The sequence below is a fragment of the Rhinatrema bivittatum genome, chromosome 8 (genome assembly GCF_901001135.1).
Source record: "Rhinatrema bivittatum chromosome 8, aRhiBiv1.1, whole genome shotgun sequence".
NCBI lineage: Eukaryota > Metazoa > Chordata > Amphibia > Gymnophiona > Rhinatrematidae > Rhinatrema > Rhinatrema bivittatum.
In genome coordinates, this window is record NC_042622.1 from 156,586,613 (window position 1) to 156,610,546 (window position 23,934).

The following is a 23,934-nucleotide window of genomic DNA, read 5'->3' on the forward strand; positions in this document are numbered from 1 at the left end:
GGTAGGACCTCACAGGCCTCCATCGTCGGGAGGCGAGACCAGCTGGAACAGGGGCAGCAGGGACACAACTGAAGTTCAGATAAGAGGGAGACGTCCTACGTCACTACCATGTGACCGCAGGTGCCTGTGCTGAAGTTATACTGCGAGGTGCCCCGAGGACCGGGGGTGAAGAGACACAGTTCAAAGGAGTCGCAGTACTTGGCAGGTCTGGAGATAGGATGTACCAGAGAAGGAACCTCCGATGCAGAGGTGCGCTGGGCAGGCCCCGAGGAACAGGAAGCGCGGAGACATGATCTATGGCGTAGAAATGTTGAGACTGCCCCGAGAAGCGGGGAGGCGTAAAGTCAGAGTCTCTGGTGTGATGACGTAGAGTCTACCCCGAGGAGCGGGGAAGCGTAGATTCAGAGTCTCAGGTGTAGTGACGTAGAGGCTGCCCCGAGGAGCGGGGAAACGTAGAATCAGAGTCTCAGGTGTAGTGACGTAGAGACTATCCCGAGGAGCAGGAAAGCGTAGAATCAGAGTTTCTGGGGTAATGACATGGAGACTGCCCAGAGGAGCAGGAAAGCGTAGAGTCAAAGTCTCTGGTGTAGACATTAAGGCTGCCCCGAGGAGCAGGGAAGCATAAAGACAGGATCTCAGGCAAAGAGTGCAGGGCTACCCCGAGGAGTGGGGAAGCACAGAGACAGTCCCTGGGTAGGAAGCGCAAGCAGGCCCCCAAGGAGCGGCTCCCCGAGTCAGAGTCCAGAACGGAGAGAAGAGATCCGAGGCAGGAACAGGCACCAGAGCTCAAGGAACTCGTTGCCAAGTCAGTTTGCGTAGGCCAAAGGCGGTGCTTAAATATCTCAGTGTAATGATGTCATCAGTCGAGGACAGCCTAGGAGTTGCCGCCATTGGCCACTTAAAAAGAGAACTGTTGGCGTGCACGCGCGCCTAGAAAGGCACAGAGTCGTGGCATGGGTCGTCAGCGTCACAGCCGCCATGTGGAGCAAGGAGGACCAGGAACAGCGCGGCGACAGTGGCTGGCCAGAGCCGCGAGTATACCCGGAGTGGAGGGCCACGCATGGCAGGACGTGAGTTGGGTCGGCCGCAGTCGCCCGCGGCCGACGGTCATAACACCTGCACAGAGTGGCAGTTACTATCCTTAACAGAAACATAGGGGTAACCTGCCGGAGCAGCAGTTACTATCCTTAACAGAAACATAGGGGTAACCTGCACGGTGCTGCACTTACTATCCTTAGCAAAAACATAGAGGTAACCTGCACAGAGCGGCAGTTGCTATCCTTAACAGAAACATAGGGGTAACCTGCACGGAGCGTCAGTTACTATCCTTAATAGAATCATAGGGGTAACCTGCACAGAGCGGCAGTTGCTATCCTTAACAGAAACATTGGGGTAACCTGCACAGAGCGGCAGTTACTATCCTTAAAAGAAACATAGGGGTAACCTGCATGGAATGGCAGTTACTATCCTTAAAAGAAAAATAGGGGTAACCTGCACAGAGCTTCAGTTACTATGCTTAAGTGAAAAATAGGGATAACCTGCAGAGAGCATTGGTTACTATCTTTAATAGAAACAGAGGGGTAACCTGCACAGAGCATCAGTTACTATCCTTAACAGAAACATAGGGGTAACCTGCATGGATTGGCAGTTACTATCTTTAACAGAAATATAGGGTTAACCTGCAGAGAGCGTCGGTTACTATCCTTAAAAGAAACATAGGGGTAACCTGCACGGAGTGGCAGTTACTATCATTAACAGAAACAGACAGGTAACCTGCAGAGAGCGTCGGTTACTATCCTTAACAATAGGGGTTACCTGCACTGAGTGGCAGTTACTATCCTTAACAGATACATAGTGGTAGTAACCTACACAGAGTAGAAGTTACTTTCCTTAACAGAAACAGAGTTGTAACCTGCAGAGAGCGTCGGTTACTATCCTTAACAATAGGGGTAACCTGCACTGAGTGGCAGTTACTATCCTTAAAAGAAACATAGGGGTAAAGCAGCAGTTACTATCCTTATCAGAAACATAGGGGTAACCTGCATGGATTGGCAGTTACTATCTTTAACAGAAACATAGGGGTGACCTGCACAGAGCAGTAGTTACTATGCTTAACAGAAACATAGGGGTAACCTGCATGGAGCGTCAGTTACTATCCTTTCAAGAAACATAGGGGTAACCTGCACGGAGTGGCAGTTACTATCCTTAACAGATACATAGGGTAACCTGCACGGAGCGGCAGTTACTATCCTTTCAAGAAACATAGGGGTAACCTGCACGGAGCGGCAGTTACTATCCTTTCAAGAAACATAGGGGTAACCTGCACGGAGCGTTAGTTACTATCCTTTCAAGAAACATAGGGGTAACCTGCACGGAGCGTTAGTTACTATCCTTTCAAGAAACATAGGGGTAACCTGCACGAAGCGGCAGTTACTATCCTTAACAGATACATAGGGGTAACCTGCACGGAGCGGCAGTTACTATCCTTAACAGATACATAGGGGTAACCTGCACGGAGCGGCAGTTGCTACCCTAGGAAACTTGCTGGGCAAAGTAAATGGACCATTTGGTCTTTTTCTGCCGTCAATGCTGTTACTTTGTTGTGTATATTATTATCTATTTGACATCCTGATGCAAACAATCCTTATTTTACATTTCCGTTCCTGATATTGTCCAGTACTTATTTTTCTACACAAACCACTGGGATGGGAGTTATAAAAACAAGGACTGGACTAATATCTCATTTTGGCATGGAAACAGGCCAGCTATTCTAGATTTTAGATTAACAATTTACCCTAAGAGCACCAGAAAATTATTCTGTATTGACAGATATAGTAACATGTGTGATTCTGCAACTTTTCCAAACCCAGCTTCATTAGCCAAAGTTATGGGATGATGTAGAACACATCCTGAGCATTGTTTTCTGCTTTCACCCTGAATTATGTGCAAAATGTAAGCCAGAAGTCATTACACAGGTTCCTTATTGCGGGAAGACTTCACAAGAGCTTAAAATGTGACATTATCTCCGGCATCTGTCTGTTTCTCTAACTGCTCTATATTTCCCACCAGTTTGGAACTGTAGCAGTGAGGTTTTGGCTGTTGCTCTAAAAAAGCAAACAGCATACAGATACTAAGGACGAGCTAATCTTGGGTATGACCTACACTGCTCTGATAAAGTTGATTTAGAATGGACCCAAAAACTACAGATTTACACAATAACATTCTTGAGCTACGCTATTTAACCCCATTTTTAAATTTAGCTCTGTACTGTTATTGCTTCATACAATCACAGCTGAGTAGTCCGCAGTAGCAGGGCAGAGTATGATGCTGCTAGCAGAGCACTTCCTGGATTGTGTAGGCGGTTTAATAATCTCTCTTGGGGATGAAAAGCATTATCCTTCTCACGAAATGCTGGAGGTCATGACTGAGCAGGGGAAGTCCCAGCCTGTTATTATACTGACAGCGACTGTGAGCAAACTGCTGATACACAGAGAAGCTGCAGTCATTTAGAACATACTTTGCACATAGGAAATGTAGGAAATATCACAATTCTTGATAAGAAGGACAAGCAGCTAAGATATCAGTAAAAATGGACATTGGCTTATTTGGGCTATGCACAGCAAAATGCAGAGAAAATAGACAGAGCTTGTTCATGAGCAGCCAAATGTAGTACTGTGTACGTGACAAGCCCAAAAGATTTATTTGCCTTGTTAGCCAAGCTGGCATCAAAATGAGACTAAAAGAAAGATCAGCATAGATGGTCCGCTGTGGTAATCGTATCTACAATAATATTGAGGCCTTTTTTTATGGTCCTAAATGTCCATCCGAGATCTTAGTTTATCAGAGCCTACCTGTTGCACTCACTTCGGCAGCTCCCTCCACTCGGCTACACCTCCGGGCCTTGCCTGGGATGTTGGCTACCATGGCCTGCTTCTTGATTCCTCCCTGCTTGTGCCTGCCGACAACGAGACCTCTGCGGCCTCGCCAGAGCATGAGATGCTGCCTGCTTCCGGCCCCGCCTGGGGTTCCCCCTAGGCACGCATGCGCAGCACCAGCAGCTATTTGAAGGGCTTTCGGCAGGAAACCTGGGACCGCCCCGGAGGATGAGGTCATCAGCACAGGACTATATAAGGCCCCCTCGATGTACTCAGATGACTTGGCAACAAGTCTCCTGTGTTGCTTCCCTCGGGATCCTGCTCTCATCTTGAAGGTCTTCTGTTCCAGTACCTGACTCCCACTTCAGGACCAGGCCTTGAGTCCTTCTTCCTGGAATCTCTTCTGACTGACCTCTTAGCTCTGAACCTCGGACTGGGTCGCACTCTGCTCGTCTGCCGCCTGCCTCTGACCCTTGGACTGGACCTCACTCTGCTTGTCTGCCACCTGCCTCTGAACCTTGGACTAGACCTCACTCTGCTTGTCTGCCACCTGCCTCTGAACTTTGGACTGGACCTCACTTTGCTAGTCTACCCTGAGGCGGGATCTGGGCTCTTGGCCATCCCTGATCTGTCTGCCCTCCGATTCTAGGCGGGCACCCACCTCCATTTGCTGGCTCCTGAACTCTGCCTGTCTTGTCTTGTTTGCCAGCCTTCTGACTCCAACCGCGCCCCACTCCAGTTCCGGACCCGGCACCTATACCATGCCTCAGGGGCCAACCTAAGTCCAGCCGGTCCTGGCACCCAAGGGCTCAACCTGCGGGGAATGTGGATTGGTATTGGCGAAGCTCCAGCTGGCCCCTGTCTTCCTCTGGCCTCGCCTCCTGACATTGGGGACCTGTGGGGGTTTACCCTCTCAGGTAGCATCAACCCCAACTCAAGCTAGGGGTCCACAGACCACGCTATGGTTTCTACAGATTGCCAAGCCCATAGATCCGGCGGTGGCCTCTGCTTTGCCCAAAAAATACTCAAACAGAAGAAAGTGCTGGAGTCCCTTGCCTCGGCAGTGGAACGGCTGAGTCAACGTTTGGATTCCACCGTTTATCCGGGTATGTCGGCTCCTACGGTTGTGGGCCTTTCCGCTCCTTCGCTGACTGCATGACCAGTCCTGCCTCTCCCGGCACCTCCTAGTTTCTTCGGGGATCCCCAGCACTGCCGCAGCTTCTTGAACCAGTGCCACATGCACTTTTGTCTTCAGTCTGCGCTTTTTCGTGATGACCTCACTAAAACTAGATATCCTTTCCCTGTTGGATGGTAAGGCCTTGGCCTGGGCCTCGCCATCTCTAGGACCGCGCTGACCCTGTACTGCAAAATTTGCAAAGCTTCTTTTCACTGTTTTGTACAGTCTTTGACGATCCGGGACACCAGTCTATCTCCAGTTCGTCTCTATTGCAACTGCGCCAAAGTTCCCGGTCTCTCACGGATTATGTTATTGAGTTTCGCACCCTGGCATCGGAACTTCATTGGGGCGAGGCTGCTTACGCTCAGTCTTCTTGGATGGCCTCCCCCACCGGATTAAGGATGAGTTGGTGGCCCGTGAGTTATCTTCTACACGTGATGCTCTCATTGATCTGGCGGGCCGCATTAATCGTTGACTCCAAGAGAGGACTCGGGAGCTACAGTCTTCTAAAAGGCCTCCTATCGCCTCGCAGAGGCTTCTACGCTTGCTCTCTCCCAAACAGACTGTGGGGGCTGATAAAAGTTGGGTAGGGGTCAGTTGACCTCTGAAGAACGCCTCCGACGTCAGCGCTCCGGGCTTTGCCTATACTGTGGAGAGGCAGGGCATCTCCTGGCTAAATGCCCAGTGCGTACGGGAAACGCTCGGGCCTAGGTCATGTTGGGGGACTTTCCCTAGGCCTGACATCTCCTAATCCCCCACTCACTCTCCCAGTATCCCTCCTCGTGGACAAGCACGAATTCCATGCCCTGGCTCTAGTGGACTCTGGAGCTGGGGCAATTTTATCCTCAAACAATTAGTCCAGTACCTCAGGATTCCTACCCGCCTCGCTCCACTGCCTCTTGTACTATCCTCGATTTCCGGGGAGCCGTTGCCAGGCAAACTCACCCATACTACCGTTCCTATCACCTTCTGCACTGGCGCTCTTCATGAAGAGACACTGGCTTTCCATGTCATTGACCAGGCTATTCATCCTTTGGTCCTCGGATTGCCTTGGTTACAGAAACTTTCTCTGCAATTTGACTGGGTGTCCTTACAGCTCACTCAATGGGGTCCTACCTGCTGCAACTCTTGCTAAAGTCATCAGATCCTCAACGGTGCCTCACCACGACACTGCTTCTGGCTCAGCTGCCTTCCCATTATGCCTCCTTCATGGATGTTTTCTCTAAGCAAGGGCCGATGTCCTACCTCCACACTGCCAATACAACTGCGCCATCAATCTCCTGCCCCACACTGAACCTCCTCGGGGCCGGGTCTACCCTCTGTCCCTCGCCAAGACCAGGGCCATGTCCAAGTACGTGCAGGAGAATTTGGCCAAGGGATTTATCCGCAAATCCTCATTCTCTGCGGGGACTGGTTTCTTCTTTGTGGCCAAAAAGGATGGGACTCTCCGCCCCTGTATAGATTACAGGGGCTTGAACACCATCACTTTAAAGGATCGATACCCCCCACTATCTATCACTACCATAGCTGGATTAGAGGTGGGCCGCTAGATGGATGTAGCAGGAAGAAATAAAGGAACTTAACACTGCTGATGTTACATTGCCACTGCTCTGTTTCTTCACTATCAAACAAGACCTCATGATATTTTCTGTGCACCTTTTCTCTCTGTACCTACTGTGCATATTTACATACTCTTTCTACCCATCCCCTGAGAGTTTGATCCCTCTTCCACCCCCCCCCCCTTCCTACCACCCATACACAAGCTCAAAGCCTCACTTCTACCCAGGCACCTTCCACAACCTATCAGACAAGAACCCTCCTATTTTCCCTCCCTTTGTCAACACCTTCTCACACACCATTCACACAACCTCTTCCAACACCCCACCCTTACAACATGTATCAACACCCGATCACCATTCTTAAATATAATAAACAAAGACCTAATTCTCCCCCACACCCACGGCACCACTCGCATCTTAAAACGCTTCTCCCCTCTATGATCTCCCCCCCTCTTACCCAAATTATCGGTCTTTCTGCTCTCTCTCTTATCCTCCTAAATGCACAATCATTAAACAAAAAAACCCCTCTCCTCTCTGACCTTCTCACAGACCAAGACCCAGACATCTGTGCCATAACAGAGTCCTGGCTTAAGGATTCGGATACTGTTCTCCTAAACCAGTTACCTTCCACAATATATGATATCTTCTCAATACCTAGGCCGAAAAAGAAAGGAGGAGGCCTACTTTTAGCCACAAAGAAAAAATTCAACATGACACTCCACCCCATCCCCCCACCTCCCAAAATTGAAATAGGCCTTTTCAAATCCCCCACTCTGCAAATCTGTCTTGTCTACGCCCCCCCAGGAACCCTACACAACAACCCATCAACCCTCATAGAATATATTGCTATGAATATATCTATTGACACCCCAGCTATCATATTAGGAGATTTTAACCTCCACGTTGACAACTCCCCCCGTACCCCAACATGTGACGCGATTCTTGACTCACTAAATGCATTAGGCTACAAGCAGTCCATCCACTGCCCTACTCATAAGGCTGGTCATACCCTTGACCTCCTATTCACTAATGCCCTCATTCAGGTTGACCCCCCCTCCCACACACCTATTCCCTGGTCAGATCACTATCTTATCGAAGCCTCTCTCACTTTACAAACATCCATCCACCATTCCAACACCAACAAAACCATTCAATACAGGAAAAACTGTACTAGAGATGACCTCATCTCAGCGATCTCCAACAAACTAGACCAAATAGATCTCACCAATGCAGACACAGCGCTTGCCTCGTGGCATGACATAACCAACAATATAGCCAACACTACTTGCCCCCTGCAATCAAAACTCATCTCTCCGATACACAAAGAAAAAAGGAAACCGTGGTATTCCCAAGAACTAAAGAACCTAAAGCAACATCTTCGAAAATTTGAAAAGATCTGGCGTAACGTCCCCACGCCCACACACCTTGCTCAATTTAAATCCGCCCTACATCTGTACAGCGATAAACTCAACAAGACAAAACGAGACTTTTACGCAACCAAAATACATCAATTCCAATCCAACCCCAGAGTGCTATATGACTACGTTGCCTCCCTGACCAAGTCAGCAGCCCCCGACATTCCAGATGAAGTAGCTAAACCCAAATGTGAAGAACTTGCCACATTCTTCCAAGCCAAAATAGACAAGTTGCTGGCCAACTTTACCACTCCATCCACAACTCCCATCAATCACGCTAAACTTGACTTCAACCGAACAATCTCCAGTAATTACACTAAAGCGCTTTCCTCCCTAGACTGCACTTCTACACTTGAAATCGAATCCTTCATCAAGAAAGCCAAACCTTCCACCCACCCCTCTGACACAATACCCACCAAACATCTTCTTACCATCCCCACCATTATCGCCAAACCATTAACAAAAATCATTAACTTGTCCATTACCTCGGGACAGGTACCTGTCCCCCTTAAACAGGCCATCGTCAAACCTATCTTAAAGAAACCTAAACTTGACCCCTCCGATCTCACCAACTACCGCCCTATCTCTAATCTCCCATTTATTTCTAAACTCCTCGAAAAAACTGTCAACAAACAACTCTCAGAATTCCTCGAAGATAACCATATCCTTGCACCTACTCAATATGGTTTCCGGAAATCCCACAGCACAGAGACACTTCTACTCTCCCTGTCAGACCATATCCTTAAAGGATTTGATAAAGGGCAATCCTATATTCTGGCCTTTCTCGACATCTCCTCTGCATTCGATACCATCAGCCATTCCATTCTCTTACAACGATTAACAGAAATCGGTGTTACGGGTGTTGCTCACAACTGGTTCAACTCTTACCTCAGTAACAGAAACTGCAAAATCCAACTAGGAAATCACAAATCCAAGGCCATCCCCCTCAATCAGGGTGTCCCACAAGGCTCATCCCTCTCTTCTACCCTTTTCAATATTTACATGCTTCCCCTCTGTGACCTCCTCTCTAATCTTAACCTGCATCATTATGTCTACGCTGACGATGTTCAGTTACTCATTCCAATCACTGACTCCCCATCAAAAGCAATTGAAATCTGGAACGATACGCTCCACTCCATTAACAAACTCTTATCTTCCATCCATTTAGCACTTAACACTACCAAAACTGAAATCATGCTCATCTCACCTCAAAACCATCCTAACCCCCCCCCTTAGTCATATTCCATTTGCCCAACAAGTCCGTGATCTTGGCGTCATCCTTGATGGTCATTTCACGCTGAAGAAATTCATCAGTAATATACTAAAAGACGGTTTCTTTAAACTCCACTCCTTAAAAAAACTGAAACCCCTATTACATCCCCCCGACTTCCGTACAGTCCTACAAACCACCATCTTTGCCAAAACCGATTACTGTAATGCCCTTCTCCTCGGCCTTCCGAACAACTCCATCCACCCCATTCAAATACTGCAAAACACAACAGCCCGGATCTTGACTAACTCACGCAGAAATGATCATATCACACCTGTATTAAAAGATTTACACTGGCTCCCTATTACATCCCGCATCCAATATAAGGCTCTCTCTCTTGTCCACAAGGCCTTATACAATCCCGAAATGAACTGGTTTAATGAATCCTTCCGCCTCCACCAATCTAACAGGCCCACCAGACACCAACATCTCGCCACCATGCCTACCCCCTCTCCCAAACTCTATAAACTTACCTCCACGAGAGCCCGAGCGCTCTCGATCGCCGGGCCGACCCTTTGGAACACAATGCCAGTTGAATTACGGCAAGAAGAATGCTCAAAACCTTTAAACGGAAGCTGAAGACTTGGCTCTTTACTAAAGCCTACACCTAATTTCTCAATCTTTCTCTCCATTCTCTTTTCCCACCCTCTCCTCTCTCTCCTTACTGTTCAGTTCGCTTATTTTCCCTTCTTCCTCAATTCCCTTTTTCCCCACCTTCCACTTCACCCCACCCTCGCTTCTTTCCCCTCCCCCCCCACCCCATCTCTCTACCCCTACGTTTCATTTAATCCCTACACATTCTACCCTCCTTCCCTCTCCCCCCCCCCCTAGGTTCCTCTACCCCCCTCTCCTCTCAAACTATACTCAAATTTATTTAATATGTCATCGCCTCATATTGGATATGTATATACTGTTATAATATTATTTTATTTTATATATATTAGTAAAGCCTATTCTTAACATTTAACATTCAATGTTACTTTCCCTCCTTATATTCCCCCTCTTACCCCCCCCCCTCAATTGTTCTTTTGTTAATTTGTTATAAATTGTTGATATAACTCTGTTCGATGTAAAACGCCTCCCCAGGCGTCTGTTTGCGTTACAATGTGAACCGATGTGATATCCCTGATGAATGTCGGTCTATAAAAAATTTTAAATAAATAAATAAATACTTCTTATTGTGGAGCTGTTTGACCGTCTGCAAAGAGCCCGGATTTTCTCCAAGCTCGATATCCGTGGGGCCTACAACTTCATTCGTATTCGGGGAAGGTGATCAGTGGAAGATGGTCTTCAAAACTCGTGAAGGGCACTACGAGTATTTAGTGATGTCTTTTGGACTCTGCAATGCCCTGGTCGTCTTCCATAATATGATGAACGAGGTCTTCCGTGATTTATTGTACCAATGTGTCGTCTATCTGGACGACATTTTAGTGTTTTCCAAAGACCTTAAGACCTATCGCCTAGACGTGGATCAGGTACTCCAACACCTCTGAGACCACCGTCTATTTGCAAAACTGGAAAAATGTTCCTTTGAAAAGGAAAGCCTACCTTTCTTGGGCTGCATTGTTTCTCGGCACGGATTCCAGATGGATCCGGAAAAACTCAGGAGCATCCAAGATTGGATTCAGCCTACAGGCTGTACAGTGATTTCTGGGATTCGCCAATTATTACAGGACATTCATCCACAACTATTCCAAGCTTGTAGCCCCACTCACAGCTTGTAGCCCCACTCACAGCCGTAAAGGCACGAATCCCAGGCAATGGCCCCCCAAAGCTGTGGCTGCTTTTCAACATTTAAAAGCAGCCTTCCTCCAGGAACCTTGCCTTCGGCACCCAGACCCACTGTGCCCTTTTGTTGTCGAGGTTGATTCTTCCTCTGAGGGAAAAGGAGCAGTACTCAGCCAGCACTCTGCCTCTGGAACCCTCCATCCATGCTCCTTTTACTCTAAACAGTTCTTGCCAGCTGAAAAAACTATGGAATCGATGATGAGGAGCTTCTGGCAATTAAGCGTGCCTTTGAGGAGTGGCGTCCCTGGCTTGAGGGTTCTCAACACCCCATTACTGTATATACTGACCATAAAAATCTTGAGTACTTGCATCAAGCCCAGCATCTGAACCCCCGTCAGGCCCGCTGGGCCCTATTCTTTTCAGGCTTCGACTTCACTCTCCGCTACCGACCCGCGGCCAAGAATCTCAAGGCAGTCGCCCTCTCCTGTGCCTTCAACATCGAGGACGTCGGGGAACCGCTTCGATATATTATTGATCCAGTTTGAGTCCTCCTAGCCGCCACCACGACTATACCTTTGGGGAAGATGGTGGTGCCTTGAAGACTCCATGATAAAATACTCCATTGGGCCCATGACTACTGCACCATGGGAAACCCTGGAAGTGCTCGCACCCTCACTTCGATCCTCAGGTTCTACTGCTGGCCTACCATGCGGACGGATGTGAAGAACTACGTGGATTCTTGCCAGGTTTGTGCCCAGCAGAAGCCCCTTCCAGGTCCTCTCTGGGGTTGTTCAGCCACTACCTGCTTCCACTGAACCTTGGTCACACATTGCCACCAACTTCATCGTAGAGCTACTGCCTTCCGAGGGCAAGACTGTCATCTGGATTGTGGTAGACCAGTTCCCTAAAATGGCACACTTCGTCGCCCTGGCAGATTTACCTTCTGCTCTTCAGTTGGCACAATTTTTCATACAGCACGTCTTCTGCCTCCATGGTCTCCCGAAGCATGTGGTGTCTGACTATGGAACTCAATTTACAGCCATGTATTGGAGGGCTCTCTGCCGGAAATTTGACATCACCCTAGATTTTACCACGGCGTTTCATCCGCAAGCCAATGGTCTGGCCGAAAGGACCAATCGTATGTTAAAGCAATTCCTCTGCAGCTATGTCAACCTTCAGCAGAATGACTGGGCCTCGCTCCTCCCATGGGCTGAGTTTGCTTTAAAGTCCCATGTCTCCGCGGCTTCTAAATCCTCGCCTTTCCAACTGGTCTACGGCCGACAACCGCTTCCTCCGTTACCAATACCTCTCACGGTGACCTCCCCAGCAGCCCAGCTGATGGCTCAGGAGCTACACTGGCTCTGGGAGCACACACAACGTCTCCTCCAGGAGGCCACCCAGAGAGCCAAGAAAACAGCTGATGCCCACTGGAGGCCCACTCCTCAGTTTAAGCCTGGTGAAAAGGTTTGGCTTAGTACCCGTTATATCCGCCTTAAGCTTCTGTCCATGCGGCCAACTCCACGTTATATCGGACTCTTTCCTGTGATCCGTCATTAGGACCTGTCACCTACCAGCTGCGGCTACACTCTTCCATGAGGATCCACAACTCCTTCCACTCCACCCTTTTAAAACTTCTGGTGCTTTCTTGGCCATCGCGACCTCAACCCAAACCTCAACCGGTAGCTGCCGAAGATGACTCCACCTATCAAGTGCATGATATCCTAGATGTGAGGAGTTGAGGTCATCGATGGGCATATCTTCTAGCCTGGGAGGGCTTTGGCCCAGAAGAGCACTCCTGGGAACCTGCTTCTAATATACTTGATAAGAATTTTGATCAGACAGTTCCACTGAGCTCATCCTAGGAAACCCAGACCCCCTGGGAGGGGCCCTAAAGGAGGGGGTACTGTTGCATTCACCACCCACGGAACCCACATGATGGCTCCCTCCACTCGGCTGTGCCTCCGGGCCCTGCCTGGGACATCGGCTGCTATGGCCTGCCTCTCCGATTCCTCCCTGCTCGCACCCGCTGACGCCGAGGCCTCTGTGGTCTTGCCAGAGCATTAGATACCGCTCGCTTCCGGCCCTGCCCGGGGTTACCCCTAGGCGTGCATGGCACCAGTAGCTATTTGAAGGGACTTCGGTGGGAAACCTGGGACTGCCCTGGAGGATGATGTCATCAGCACAGGACTATATAAGGCCCCCCTGGGCTGTACTCAGACGGCTTGGCAACGAGTCTCCTGCGTTGCTTCCCTCGGGATCCTGCACTTCACCTTGAAGATCTTCTGTTCCAGTACCTGACTCCTGTTCCAGTACCTGACTCCCGCTTCAGGACCAGGCCTTGTGTCCTTCTTCCTGGAGTCTCTTCTGACTGACCTCTTGGCTCTGAACCTTGGACTGGATCTCACTCTGCTCATCTGCCGCCTGCCTCTGAACCTTGGACTGGATCTCACGCTGCTCGTCTGCCGCCTGCCTCTGAACCTTGGACTGGACCTCACTTTGCTCGTCTACCCTGAGGCGGGATCTGGGTTCTTGGCCATCTCTGACCTGTCTGCCCTCCGACTCTAGGCAGGCGCCCGCCTCCTGCTGCTGGCTCCTGAACTCAGTCTGCCATTGTCTTGCCTGCCAGCCTTCTGACTCCAACTGTGCCTCACTCTAGTTCCGGACCTGGCACCTATACCATGCCTCAGGGGCCCACCTAAGTCCAACCGGTCCCGGCACCCAAGGGCTCAACCTGCAGGGAACGTGGACTGGGATTGGCGAAGCTCCAGCTGGCCCGTCTTCCTTCAGCCTTGCCTCCTGACATTGGGGACCTGGGGGGGTTTACTCTCTCAGGTAGCGTCAACCCCAACTCAGGCTAGGGGTCCATAGACCACGCTGTGGTTTCTACACTTACAAGCCTGTGAACAACTGTCATTTATTTATTTATTTATTTATTTAAAATTCTTTTATACCGACATTCTTGATAAAAAATTTCAAATCAAATCGGTTTCCATTATAACAGAACAATCACGGCTAAGGCATTACATTACAACAAGGCATGTGATAAAATAAAAATAAATAGAACAGCAAAACATTAATAAACAGGCATTACATTAAAACAGGGCGTCTAATAGACTATCGCTATGAACCTGAGAACCATCCAAATAGGGTGTAAACGGGGACCCTAAAGGATGTAAGAACAAAACCAGAATATAAAAACATTTGCATTAGCTATTGGGTATAATGGTTGAGAGGTAGCTCGTAAAATAAGATAGTAGGGGTTATCTTGGTAGAGGATGACACCAGGTGTGTAAGGGGGGACCAGGGAACGGGTAGCCATGAGTAGAGAGAGGGATACGATGAGAAGGCTAATGGATGGAGGGAAAGAAGAGGAGGAGGAGGGGAGGGAGTGGAACATGCTGAGTTGGTTGAGGATGGGATCCCCATAAAGTCCTGTTATGTCCTTTGTCCTGTTATGTCCTTTGACCAGTGTCAGCGTGTTCTTGGGACTCCGGGAAAGCTTGTCTGAAGAGCCATGTTTTGAGGTGTTTCTTAAATGTTTGATGACATGGTTCTTGGCGGAGCTCCGGTGGCAGAGAGCTCCAGAGGGTGGGCCCGGCTGTAGAGATTGCGTGTTTTCTTAATGTGGTTTTGACCGGTGGTGCATATAGAGATCCTTTATAAGCGTTTCTGATTGGTCTATCAGATGTGTGCGGGCGGAGTTGGGAGCTTAGTTTGAGATGGGCTATGCCGTGAATGTCCTTGTGAATCATCATTAAGGCTTTGAAGGTGATCCTGGATTTTATGGGAAGCCAGTGAAGGCTGTGCAGGATGGGTGTGATGTGGGCTCTTTTGTTTGAGTTGGTAAGTATCCTAGCCACAGCATTCTGGACCATTTGTAGAGGTTTGATAGTTATCGCAGGGAAGCCAAGGAGAAGAGAATTACAGTAATCTGTCTTTGTAAGGATGATAGACTGAACTACTAAGCGGAAGTCGCTGAAATGTAGGAGAGGTTTCAGATTTTTGAGAACTTGTAGTTTAAAGAAACAGTCTTTAGTTGTATTGAGGACGAACGATTTTAGGTTGAATAGGTTATCGAGCCGAACCCCTAAGTCTCTGACAGAGGAGGAGTGGTTGATGAATGATTTTGTGAATTGTGATGCGCTTTGGGAGTTGAGGAGAGCGTGGTTATCGTCTGGAGAGATGAAGAGGATTTCAGTCTTATTTGAATTAAGGATAAGGTTCAGGCTTGTAAGCAGACTATTGATGGATTGTAGACAGCTGTTCCAGTGTGCCCAGGTTTTTTGTAGGGATTCGGTGATAGGAAGAAGAATTTGAACGTTGTCAGCGAAAATGTAATACTTTAGATTGAGGTTGGAGAGTAATTGGCAGAGTGGCAGCAGATAAATGTTAAAAAGCGTGGGGGAGAGGGATGATCCTTGCGGGACTCCCAGGTTTGATTTGATAGGGATTGATTCTTTATTATTACTCCTGACCTTGTAGAATCTATTCTCAAGGAATGATTTAAACCAACTGTGTGCCTCTCCTTGGATGCCGATATCTGATAAGCGCTCCAGTAGGATGGAATGATTGACCGTGTTGAAAGCGGCGAATAAGTCGAGGAGGGCGAGAAGGTAAGGTTGTTTTCTTTCCAGATTAAGAAGGATGGTGTCAGATAATGAGGCTAGTAAAGCTTCAATATTTTGAGATTTTCTGAATCCGAACTGGAAGGGGGAGAGTATGTTGTTCTCCTCAAGGTATTCGGACAGTTGTTTGTTAACAATTCTTTCCATGACTCTGGAGATCAAGGGAAGATTAGCAATTGGATGGAAGTTAACAGGGTCAGACGTTGGGAGGTTAGGTTTTTTTAGTAGGGGTTTTAGGATGGCTAGTTTTAGTTGTTCTGGAACCTTTCCTTGAGTTAAAGAGCAGTTAATGATGTCTGCTAACGATATAGAAATGGTGTTTGGAATGGAAAGAAGAAGATTGGAGGGTATTGCATCCAATGGGTGAGAAGAGGGTTTTAGCTTTTTAAGGATGAGTTCAATTTCCATTGAAGATGGGGTTTCGAAGGATGTTAGGTTGAAGCTCCTGGTAGATGTTGAAGTGCTGGGGGGAGGGGTTTTCGGTTGGGGGGTAGAGATAGGCTTGAGGAGGTTGGTTATCTTTTTATCAAAGTAGATAGCTAGTTCTGTGGCTTTGTTAGATGCTTGCTCGTAAACGATGATAGGGGGCGAAGGTTTTGTAAGAGATGATTCAAAGGAGAATAGTGCTTTGGGGTCGAAATAGAAGTTGTGGATTTTTTTTAGAAAAGAAGTCTTTTTTGGCTTTGAGGATGGCAATCCTGTATGCATTAAGGTGGACTTTGTAGTTTGAAAGTGTCGGTGGATGGGGTCTTACGCCATCTGAGCTCTTTACTACGAAGTTCTTGTTTGAGTATTTTAAGTTCCGGGGTGTACCACGGATTCCTATTAGCTTGGGGTGGTTTCAAGGATTTGGTGATGGTTGGGCAGGATTGATCTGCGACCTCACTTGTTATCTTGACCCACGAGTTGATAGCCGAGGGAGCGTCCGTGAGATCAAATCGATCTAACTCTTTTAAAAGCAGTTTGCTAAGTTGGTCTGTGGAGCAAGGTTTCCTGTATTGTATTGTGGTTTTAGGGAAGACAGGTCGAGGATGGTCATTAATTTGAAGCTTGGCAGAGATAGTATGATGGTCTGACCATGGGACTGGGACGCATGTTGGGAGAGTGGCAGAGGATAGACCATCGTTGAGGAAAATCAGGTCTAATGTGTGTCCTGCTTTATCCATGGGACCTTTAACAATCTGTCTAAAGCCCAAGTGGTTGAGTGCTGTAAGTAGGATGTCGCAGTTGTGGGATAATGGGGAAATGTCCACGTGGAGATTGAAATCTCCCATCAAGATGGCTGGTTTGTTCCTCTTGAGATGTTTGGTTGTAAATTCGATTAGTGGTGAGGGATCAGAGTCTAAGATTCCTGGTGGTGAGTAGACCAGAGCGATTTGGAGATGGTCCGAGTTGAATAAGGCTAGTTCGAGGTTGCTTATTCTGGTGGATAATTGCAAAGAGAGTCTAAGTCCCTTTTTCGCAGCTAGTAGTAGGCCTCCTCCCCTTTTTTTGATTCTAGGGATTGAATGGATATCATATAATTGGTTGGGGAGATGGTTGAGTAGAACTGTGTCCATCGGTTTCAACCACGTTTCAGTAATGGCGCAGAGGTCAGGGTTATTGTCGGTCAGATGATCATTGAGAAGGTGAATTTTTTTAGTGATGGTTTGGGTGTTGAATAAGGTTAAGGTGAAAAGAGTGAGACCGAGCATTTGGGAGATTGGGGAGATCGTGATTGGGATTAATCTTTGATGTCGAATACCAAGAGTCCTGGGTTTGTTGGTCAGGAGCTTGGGAGTGTATGGAATTGTAGATATGGGGAGAGAGCGCATCTTAATGGAATGGATTGCATCCCTGCGCATTATTGGGAGTTACAGTCAGTGTTCCGGTGAAGGGATGGTAGCCTGTTGTAGATAGATGAGATGAATGGCTTGTTCTGTAGTGTAGTGTGGATATCACTGACCATGGAATCTATTAACTCTACGGGAAGGCTGAATAAAGCTCGAGAGGCCTAGGAATTTTAGAGGTCTTGGGACCTGGCAATAACTCCTTAAGTGGAGCTTGGACCGAGTGTGGCTGAGGAAGGTACTAACAGAATGAGCTGGATTGAGGTTGCAGTAGGTGGCTGAAAGGCTGTTCTGATTTTCTGCCCCCTGATAGGCCCTCTACTCGGGCTGTTCGGGTCGCCACCACGACCCGAACATTTCCAGGTTCATCAAGTGATCAGATCTGATCACTTGATGAACCTGGAAATGAGATAAAGGACTGGTAAAAAGTACAGGAAGGCCTGCTAATTAAAAGCCTTAATTATGCATTCACCTGATTATACATAAGCTGCTGAATTATACATAAGTGAACTGTTGAAAAATAGCAGGGTGCGAGTACTCAGGTCAGCCGATCCAGACCCATCTGAAGAGGAGGCGACCCATCTGAGTGCTGTTGCTTTCCCCCTGCTCTGCCCCCGTGCATCCTGGGCCGAGGTGACTTGCAGAGACAAGGTCTAAGAGACTTGAGAGTTGAACACTCTGTTGCTTCGGTGGCTGTGACTGTCCCCTCTGCCTCTGTGCCGGAGACAGGTGAAGAAACCGAGAGCTCCCGACCAGCCCAAGAATGAAAGCTATTGCCAGCCGCATGGTAAGAACCTCGGCCTCATTTCCTACCCCAGGGGTTAGTAAGGTAAAACTTATTAGCATTCAGAAGTAAGATGTGGCTAAAGAGAGGTGAGACCAGCAGAAATTAAAGATCATTAACTATGCTTTTGTAACTATTGTTTTTCCTATTGCCTGTGACCCCAATTGCTTGTATATTTCCTGAAGCAAAGTGTTAAGCTTAGCCTTGTGTAATTTTGGAATAAAAGAGATTTGTTTTGTTCAGCAATTTGGCTGATTTTCTAACAACAAGAAGGTCGCTGGTAAATAGTAGGAACCTACATAAAGGGAGGTGGGGTTAGAAATCAGAGCTCTTCTCCCTACAGGAGGAAAATTCTCAAAGGAATTTCTGTAAGAAAAGTAGTACTTTACCCTCAGAAATGCTCCTTCAGAAAATTGCGCACCCAGCCACCTCTCCTGGGTGCGCAATCCTGTATTTAAATGAGGGGTCGTGCTAAAAGAAGGCGCTAGGGACAATTACATGTCCCTAGAACCTCCTTGGCCCAGGAGAGGTGGCTCTGTCAGCAAGTTTTGGAAACCGACACTCAATTTTACGAGCGTCGATTTTCCGAACCCGCTGACAGCCATCGTTAGGAAAACGGACGTTGTTAAAATTGAGTGTTCTCCTAAATGGACCGGTCGGCACATTTTTAGATTTTTTTTTTTTTTTTTAACATTTTTGGTTCCTCCAACTTCATATCGCTAGGATATAAAGTTGTAGGATGTACAGAAGAGCAGCATTTTCTGCTTTTCTGTACACTTTTTCGGGCAGGCGTTAATTTCTGAGCGTAAAATGTGTGGCTTGGCTGTACATTTTTTTTTCGGTATCTCGGGTGCATAATTAATAGCCTCATCAACATGCACTTGTATGTGTTGTGCGCTATTAGTCTTGGGGGGCATTGGACATGCATTTTCAATTAACCAAACCCCTTACCCTTTAAAGGGTAGTGGACACGTGTCAAAAATGCATGTCCAACCGCATATTAAACAGTGCGCTCGACCAAGCACACTTTACTGTATCGGCCCAATTGTGGGGCCAATGTAATAAGCTGTGCTAAACAATCCGTTGGTTTTTGCACTGGTTTTGTGTGGGTTTTCCCGCACTAATCAAACTCCTGTATATAGTAAAGTGTTTAGCACCAAAATAACCCACGCAAGAACCTGTACAAAAACCATGGCTGGTTTAGCATGGGCCCATGCAAATTACATGTAAAGGAGGCTATTAGCTATTTATGGCCAATGTAGAGAGCCGCGCTGGCAGGGAGATCAGTTAGCACATGTTTTTTTGCATGGGTTTTTTAGCACCTGGGTCAGGGCAGGAGTAAAAGTTAATGTCTGGTGGTCATTTTACTCCATTGCTGGCATTTATATGGTTGTGCATCCCATGCAGCTCTGGTGTAATTTATTTATTTATTTATTTATTTATTTAAAACTTTTCTATACCAACATTCATGGGCATATCATATTGGTTTACATTGAACAGGGGAAACCATTAACTTTTAGGAGATAGAAATTAGAAATTACATGTAACAATGGGAGCTAGAACTGGGAGTAAGAGCTAGAATAGCTGAGTCAGGTGTGTGCCAGGTTTGATGACAAATAGTAACATTAACAGATATTTACAAAAAAGGTTTAACAATTATTTACAATAGGGCATTAACAATTATTTACATTATAGACAGTCTGAGGAGTAATAAGATGCTAGAGATAATAACATGTGGTGGGTATTAGGAGCAGTTTATGGGAGGAAATGGGGAAAGGCTACAGGTATAGCAAATTAGGCAGGTATGGGGGGTGGGGATAGGGGGTGGCACTTGGTTGAAATGAGGCGACTTTAGTTTGAAGGGTGTAAAGGCCTCGGCTTAGAGGACAGGTGTGGGTAACTGTGACATCAAAGTGGTGAGGTTAAGTAAAGGCTTGTGAGAAGAGCCAAGTTTTAAGGTTTTTTTTAAAGGTTTGGGTACAATGTTCTTGGCGCAGGTGTGGGGGCATTGAATTCCATAGGGTTGGTCCAGTAATGGACAGAGCCCTTTCTTTCGTGACTATGTGATGGGTGAGTTTGGGGGGAGGAATGTGGAGGGTTCCTTTATAAGCAGTTCTCGTAGGTTTGTTCGAAGAGTGATAGTGTAGGGAGTTGTCCAGCCATTGGATGTTTTGGTTAATCATGTAATCATGGATTATGTGCATTTTTTTCTAATGATCTGGTATATTTTGCGGGTCAGCCAAAGAATAACAGCAGCAGAAGCCTTACAGCTTGGCAGAGAGAGGGAACAGGCTAAGAGAAGACTGTTTCTTGCTGAAAAGAGGAGGGCCCCAGAGGAGCAGGTTGTCCTGGCTCGAGCTGCTCGCAGAAGGGCATGCAGGCAGTGGATATTCCGCTGGGGATGTCAGAGACTGATGTGGTGTGTACCTATAGACTGAGCTCCAGGGCTATTCTCGATCTCCATGAAGAAATCAGGAATGATATAGATCCTCTAACAGAGCATTAACACTCCATTCTGGGCCTGGCTAAGCTTCTCGGCACCTTGTATTTTCTTGCCACAGGATCATTTCAGAGCACAGTGGTTGTGGTGGCTGGCATGGGATCAGTCAATGGTTGTGGTGGCTGGCATGGGACCAGTCAATTGGGATTCTTGCATCCCAATACAAGAATCCTTATCCAAAACCCTCAAGATCTGGGAAAACTGCCTGTCATCCATAAATACCCTCCTCACCAATCTCCACCTGGCCTTAAATACATCCAAAACTGAGCTACTAATCTTATCCTACCAACATGACATAATGCCACCCCTCTGCAGTTCTCCCCTCCCCCCCCCCCCCTCTCTATTTCCTTCTCCCATAGCGTATGGGACCTCGATGTTAGCATTGACCAACAATTTAATATGAAAAAACACATCAACGCAACCATAAAAGATGGATTCTTTAAGCTACAGGTTCTTAAAAAACGTAAACCCCTTCTTTATGTCCAAGACTTCCGTACTGTCCTCCAAGCAACCATTTTCTCCAAACTGGACTGTAACTCCCTACTACTAGGCCTCCCTTTCACCACCATCAAACCCCTCCAGATGCTACAAAATGCAGCAGGTAGAATTCTCACCAACACCCGGAAATCTGAACACATTACCCCTGTCCTCAAGGAACTCCATTGGCTCCCTATCTCCTCCCGCATAATCTACAAAACCCTCACTATTATCCACAAAACCCTACACGCCCACAATAGCCAATGGCTTGAAAACTCCCTCCGCTTTCTTGCCTCCAACCGTCCTACTAGATCTGCCTACAAAGGTTGCCTATATACACCCTCCCCCAAGACCACACACTTCAATTCTACGAAACAATGTGCCCTAACTAGCACAGGACCCACCCGCTGGAACTCATGTACTCAGAAATGTACTCAGAAATTCAAGAAGAAGCTTACGACATGGCTCTTTAAACAGGCATACCCAGAATAGAGCTCATCTTCCCCCATCCCCCCTCCCTCTCCCCTCCCCCCTATTCCCCCCCTTCCCTCCTCACCTACCCCCCTCACTGCCATTACTCTCCCCTCCCCCCTCTCCCCCCCCTTCCTGCTCTACCTAGTCCCCCCCCCCTCCATTGCTGCAATCTTTTTCCTCTTATTATACCATACATTTCTTGTATATTTTTTTCCCCAGGCTTCCTTGTACATCGTTTAATCCTGTACTTGACACCACCTGCATTTCAAGATACCCCTCCTTATTATATTATGATACATTACCATACGGCCACTCCGCCCCTATCTTTGCACCATATTCCTTGCATAATTCTGTATAAATTTGTATAAATCCCAATGCGTAAATACTCTATCCCCTTGTATATTAAAATACTTCTTCCCTGTTATATTGACGCACTTTATTGTGTTAATCATGTACCTTACACCTCGTATATATTAGTTACTCTCCTGTTTACCAGTTCATTCCCCTTGTTACTCTGTATTTAGTATCCTCCTTTCTCAGGGTCTTTCTCCCTCCCCTTGTCCTCTCCAGTTCTCCCCCCATGTTCTATTGTAATTTGTTAAGTTCGCTGTAAACCAATATGATGTACGCACAAATACCGGTATTAAAAAAATAAATAAATAAATAAATGTTCTCAAGGCAATTCAGGCAGGTACTGAGGGCCATGTTGAAATGGGTCAGGTAGTACATCAAATACCCACAGCAGCTTACAGAGTGGCAGGAGATGAAAGAGACTTTCTTTAATATTGCTGGCATGCCAAATAAAATGGGCACAATTAATTGCACCCCCATCACTCTTACCCCTGCCTCCAAGGGCGAGAATGGCATATTGGAATAGAAAGCATTTCCACTCCCTGAACATACAAGTTGTCTGCCGTGCACACATGAAGATCCTCAGCGTTGTCTCCAAATTCACTGGAAGCGGTCATGACTCCTTCATCCTCACGCAGTTGGCACTGGCACAACATTTCACTGGAAGGAGATATGGTGAAGGCTGGGTGCTTGCTAAGTCTGAAACACAAGACAAAAGAAAGTGCATACTTAAAAATTGCAATAAGCTCTCTGGGGTAGATACTCAAAATGGATCAGTGGGCACTCTGGGGTGCATGGTGCCAAAAGTGTATACTATTCCACTACAGAATCAAGCGGGTTGTGGGTGGGTTCAAAAACAACAAAAAGATTAAAGGTTAGCTTGCTGGGGTGGGTACCAAAGGCAGAATAGTAGATGCTTTCTGGTACATGGGTACCAAAGCACCTACTAATCTGCTACATATGTCATCTCACAGGGGAGGGTACCAAAGCCAGAATATTCTGAAAATTAGTACACAAATAACAAAATAATAAACTTACTTTCCTTTTTTTTTTTTTTTTTAAACAGGAGATGCTGGTTATGCTGTACAATCTCTTGTACCTGTGGAAATTCGGTATAATGCGACATACATGAAAACCAGGGATGTTACTGAATGCACATTCGGGATTTTGAAAAGCAGATTCCGCTAGCTCGACCATTCTGGAGGTGCGCTGTACTATTCACCGGAGAAACTGGCAGGTAGTGTAGTGGTGTGCTGCATTCTGCACAATATCGCCCTCCAGCATGGCATCGATCAAGATCTTCATCCGGACCTGCGCCAGAGCAAGAAATGTTCACTCCTGCCGCAGACGAAGACAGCACAGCAAGGGGAAATGAAGGCCATCGCAAGGTTATTGCAGACTACTTCTAAGGTATGATTGTACACATGCTTGTGGTGGTAGGATGGCTTGATCGTTTGGTGTGTGAAGTGGGATTCTAACTTCAACAATTTCCTCTTCTCAGATCAGCACCAACCCCCATGGAAGGTGAATGCCAGAAGAATACAGCATTTCTCAGAATGTTCAAGGTGTAAATCTGCCAGTATAAAAATGTCACAATCTCCCTGTTTAATGAATTTTATTGTTTTTAATAATTTTTCTAGTTAATGCAATTTTAATAAACTTTAATTTTTTAAAGACAGTCTTGTTCTTCACTGGTCCCAGTCTTCATCGGTATGAATGCTGGTCCTGTAACATCCGTGAAACAGAGACTTCCACAGTGGTATGGAAGTATCTGGACCAAGGACGCTGGGCTGGTGACACCCATGAAACTCCCAGGCCAGGCTCAGCAGCTTTGCCAAAGAGACTTCCATTCCGCAAAAATGCAAGGTCT

At 47.0% G+C, this 23,934-nt stretch overlaps 1 long non-coding RNA gene across 1 annotated transcript in view; it reads left to right on the forward strand.

Annotated features, from left to right (window-relative positions):
• The window catches only part of LOC115097416, an 88,375-nt gene extending 64,675 nt beyond the window's left edge, over window positions 1–23,700 (forward strand). The window contains exons 3-4 of the long non-coding RNA XR_003858274.1: window positions 23,131–23,474; window positions 23,566–23,700. This is a non-coding gene — a long non-coding RNA (uncharacterized LOC115097416). The remainder of the gene's footprint in view (window positions 1–23,130; window positions 23,475–23,565) is intronic.
• The last annotated feature ends 234 nt before the right edge of the window (window positions 23,701–23,934 follow it).